The sequence below is a fragment of the Lathyrus oleraceus genome, chromosome 7, assembly GCF_024323335.1.
Source record: "Lathyrus oleraceus cultivar Zhongwan6 chromosome 7, CAAS_Psat_ZW6_1.0, whole genome shotgun sequence".
Classification (NCBI taxonomy): Eukaryota; Viridiplantae; Streptophyta; class Magnoliopsida; order Fabales; family Fabaceae; genus Lathyrus; species Lathyrus oleraceus.
In genome coordinates this window covers 376,811,232-376,816,808 of record NC_066585.1, presented here as the reverse complement: position 1 = coordinate 376,816,808, position 5,577 = coordinate 376,811,232, and positions in this window count along the sequence as shown.

Genomic DNA, 5,577 nt, shown 5'->3' with positions numbered 1-5,577 from the left:
TAATAAAGAAAATGCCTTTAAATAATTCGATACAAGTACCAAAAGTATTGGCTTCTAGGGCTTACACCAACACATTCCCATACTACCATTGTCTTTTGGTACAAGTTATTGTTTATCACTTCAATAATACCCTTTTAGTTGTGTTTGTCTTGTCAGTCCTTGTTGCTTAGATAAACACTTCTTTGATTGTTTTCTTTTGTTTTCATAGTTCAACAAACTATGAATGCTATGACTTTCTCATTGTACAGTGAGAATGCGTAGGCACAAGGATGTGAATCCTTGGCGAGCATACTCCTAATTATTTCCTCTTATGCCTTAGGGCACCATCCATATCTTTTACGACCCATCATCTACCTTCAATCATAAACCTCTCACCCCAATGACATACCTTTTCTTTGAAACAAGATAGAATTTTCCTTTAAATTCCATACATACCCTTTTAGGACGTCTAATGAAAAATCCGGATTTGTACCAAGAGTTGTTTGTGTTGTCAAACCAAACATTTTATCCCTTCTTTTTGGGCCAATATGCATGTTTCCCTCTATGGTACAAATTTCATTCCTCCTATGGATTCCAATACACCATTACCTTTGGTTTCAAATTATACCACTCAGGCACTTTTGCTAACCCCTCGTTTCTGTGACTTTGATCATTCCTCCGTTCATATCCATGATACATTCATAATCTCCTACCTTCATTCACTTCATGTGATATACCTATTCTTTGTGCCAAATACACTATCTCTTTGAGCTTCATCTTGTATCTCCTTGTGAACCAAGAGTTGTTTGTGCTGTGAAACCAAACACTTAATTCCTTTGTTTTTGGTTATTCCAATACAGTGACATCATGTTGTAGGCCCCTCACTTGTTGGTTCATACTAGTTTTACTCTTGGGTTCAATTTTCATCCCATTTTGGAGTTCAATCATACTAATAATTTGGTTTAGACCATAACTTTATCACACTTCTTTTCATCTCCCATCACTAGTTCTATGAACTACGGAGCTCTGAATTTTATTGCACTATAAGGATATGTAGGCATGAGGGCCTCAATCCTCACCGAACACTTTATTTATTCCTTTTCTTTTCCTTTATTCTTTTGCGAGTAATCTTCAAATAACACCCATTTGAGCAAGAACAATCAAAACGGTTCCCATGAGTACCATGGATGTTAGGGGCGCTAATATCTCCCCTTTGCATAACTGACTTCCTTACCCAACATATCTCTTTCCCCAGGTTTTATCGATGTTTTCCCTTTCCTTCGGGAATAAATAAAGTTTTATGCCGACTCTATTGTATGTTCGAGCGTGCGATGTGTTTGGGTATATTTCCGCTAGCTTCATTATGCATTTGTACTTAATGATCCACAATGTCCCACAAACCAAATGCATAGGGTTCATTTGTGAAGCTCAAGACCCTTTGATCATGTTGAGGTGTGCCCAAGCCAACTTAACCTTAATCTATATCCTCAAGCATCCAACAAGCCTAGAGGATCATTCAAGTCATCTCACTCACTTTCCAAAACCAATTTTATTGTTTGACTTTATTATTTTATTTCATTTATGTGCTTCTGATCACAAGTGGGCGCGTGGCCCAGTGGGAGGGGGGTTGATCCCCCATGACCTTGGGGTCATGGGGGTTCAACCCCCAGTGCATGCATTTTGTTCCTTTTTATTTTATTCCATTTCATTTTTTTCCCTTTTCATTTTATTTTTTATACCACTTATATTTATTTTTATGAAAATATTTCCAACATAGACTCATGTTATTTTTGTCTCTACTATTTTATTGTGTTTTGTTTTTGGTCATTTGAGAAATTATTTATTGACTTGTGAGGTCTTGAATATTAGTGGCTAATGAAGTATATGTTGTCATGATGTTGTATTGATTAGGGTTGATTGAACCTTCTATACTTCAAACCTATTAATGAATGATCAATAGATCATTCATGATACTTTGGGGCATAGATAGCTTGCCTCTATATCAACCAAACTTGGATCATTTGACATATAGATGAAGCTTTGTTTATTTACATACTAACTTATGGTTCCTTTTGTTCCATTTTGGCTCCATTGTTATACTAACCCACTAACCCTTATTGTTAACTTGTTCATATTGTAAATTGATCATTATTATAACTTGTCTAACTTAATCATTTAATCAAATTATTTAACCTTAAACCCTTGAGTTGGTATAGTCTTCCTTTTGTCAAGATATTGATATATGAACTTGGGGTTTGCATAACTTTCATTGTTACAAATCTATTTTAAGTTGATCATTTGATCATCTTCAATACTTTGAATCAGTGATAAGTTATCCCATCATGCGCCATATTTTGAATCTTTTGACCTAAGGATAGATAATCCTCAAGAGTTTAACTTGAAAATATTCGTACTAACTACTAACTTTTCTTTATTGATTTTGTTTGTCGCTAACCATTATTGTGATCTTGTTACTATTATTTTGTGTTTTATTTTATGTCATCCATATTCACTAACCATTGTTATTGTGACTTTATCATTATTACCTTGTGATGTTATTGCATTGTAATTTACTTTATAACACTCATTATCATCATCATTGTATAAACTTATCATGCATGATTATTTGTTGTTCTTTACTTTATTTCCATCATACATTTAAAAACAACAAAAATATGATAAAATTATAAGACCAAAAATATTCATTCCACTTAATCAACTTGGACTTAGAGGATCTCATTTAGGACCTTTGCTTGGAGGACCTTTCCATATCTTTGTGATACTCTATTAACTTTGGATTTTATCTATAACTTGCATACCGGTTGCAAGAATGACATCATGGCACCACCCTAGGGGGACATGTGTAGCACCTCAAATTTGCACCTCCCATTTTGTATATACATTTTCATGTTTAGGTCATTAGCATTGCATTGTCCACTGCATAGCATTGCATTGTCCATTGCCTAGTGCAAGCCATCAGTCAAGACTGGTCAGGAGATCCAGTTGTGCAAGCAAGCAAGTGCATATCCCAAGGAAGCAAAGCCCTAGGGTTGGTTCATTGAGTTCATATGACCTAGGGATCATTTTGAAGTGGTTTGACCAAAGATTGGAGGCTTAGAGATCATCAGTCAAGATGCAATTCATCTGAAACCCTAGAAAGTCAACCAAAGTCAACTGTACATTCAACCATGGATTTGAAGGTGGGAGATGGTTAGAGAGGCCTCATTCATGTCCATACAAGTCTCATTTGACATTTCAAACATCAACAATGAGGAATCTGAGGTCAGATGAAAAGTTTCCAAAAATAGCAAGTGACCTGTAATTTGAAATTGCCAAAAATGGAAAGGTTTTCTCCTCAAGTTTACATCATCAAGCAAGCTTCAAATGAAATTTTGTCCAACATGAAAGTTGAAGATCTTGCTCTCACCTTACCAAAAAGTCCAAGAACATGAATTTCTCATGTATGGTTGAGAAGTTATGGATCAATCATGGTCAAAGGATTTTGAAATTCAAAAGTGCATAACTTTTGAACCATAAGGCCAAATGGAATGGTTCTTTTTGCTACATTCTTGTTTTGACATGTGCTATCTAATTCATGCATCACATATCATGCATTTTGATCATAAAAATATTGACATTTTCATTTGAATTTTGGAGGGAACTTTTAAATTCAAAAATTAAGCATTTGTCCATGCATTCAAACATTGGCATCTGGCTCCAAATTGATTTTTCAGGTGAATTAGCACAAAAACCGTGTACTGTAGCATCCATTTCATGCATGTAAGGTGAATTGCACAATTTGCATCAACACCTTCATTTCACTTAATCCACTTGCATTTGCCTAATTATGATTAGGAGCATCATTAGCAGCTCATATATAAACATAATCATAACAGAAAACAGGGTTAACATTTTATTTTGCTCAGATCTAGATCTTATTCACCAATCTTCACATTTTTTTCTCTCAACTTTTCTTCAATTTTCTTCACAAACATTGCTTTGATCTTGATTAATCTATGATCCACAAGCATTTTTGAGCAGGATTGAAGCAGGATTTCAAGGATTTCGTGCACATTTTGGAACTGTTGAAGCAAGCACTCATCAATGGCAGTTGAAGATTCCAGCTAGATCGTGCAAGATCAACCTCCAAACCTTCATCCAAATCATCATACAAGAGCTAAAGAAGGACTGTTTGGACGTGGCAAAGCTTGAATCAACTTGTTTCACTTCTGCACTTCAATTAAGGTTAGAATTCGATCATCACCATTCATGAAATTGTTGTATGCTTTTGGTAGATCCTTCATTGGTGATCACACCGAGCTTTGTAGCATCGAATTTCATTAAGAAATGACTTAGTTCTGTTGATCTAAGTTTGATACACAAAACTTCTTTTGCTTGATCTGTGCATGATAATGAGAATTAGGTCAAATTGATTATAGCATGTTAATGTACGTTGGAAGATGAATCTAATGATATGCTGGATTTAAATTTTGGTGGACTTTTGTTCTTGAGTGTATGAACTGGATGAACACGCATGAAGATCTTAGGGTTTCAATTCCAGAAGTGTGTTTGATCTTGTTGAGCGCTTTCTGCATGCGTTTTAGTGTTTCTTGCCATGTATTGGACCACGTGTGTCCTGCGTGCCAAAATGATTGGCTACGAGCGCATCCTATGGCCACGTAGACTTAATGAAACAGTGAGTTTCATGTTAGCGCGCGCTAGCTTTGAATTTCCAGACACTTCGATTCCCAGCGTATGAGTTTTTCCAAAATGCATTTGCATTTTTTGTTCCTTATTCCTTCCATATTCATGCCATGCTTCCATGTGATTTTTATTTTTCCAATCATTCAAAAATTCATATCTCCATGAATATTAATCCAATTGGCCTGGGATTTTTTTCATGATGTTCCTCAAGATGTCTAGTATTTTATGGTTATTTTTCCAGAAATTGTGCACGGGTGGAATTTGTTTTGGCTTAGGGATTGTTCATGTGTGTATTTTCTTGACCTATCATACCATTTGCTTCATGAAATGATGGATTTTAATCCAATGATTGTGAAATTTTGCATGATTAAAATAGACATCTTGCTGGTTATTTTGGTATAGAGTTTGCATTTTTCTCATTTCTGGTTGTTGAGATATGATTTGTTTAATGTAGGTGTGACAATGTATGTCACACCATTTCTCACTCAACTTGTTGATTTTATTTGCCATTCCAATTAAATGCCAATTGATGAGATTTTTTGCATGATGCTTCTTCTGGATGTTAGGATTGATCATGAATTGTTGTGGAATTTTTGGATGCATTTCTGATTTGTTTGGGATTTTCTTTGCTGGTTGATCTTTTGTGCACTTTTGGATAGTCATGAATTTAAAAGATTTGTGAAATGCTTGATGTTTATCCTATGAGCTTGAAATTTTGTACATTGATTTTAGACACTTTGAAGTTTATTGTGGCTTTGGTTTGAGACATTTATCATGTGTGGATTCTGTTTTAGACTTGTGTGAACTTGATGTATCAATTTGTGCCTTCTTTGAGCTTGTTTGTGCTTACCATGACTTGATGAATTTAATTGACATGCTTCTACTTGTCCAAAT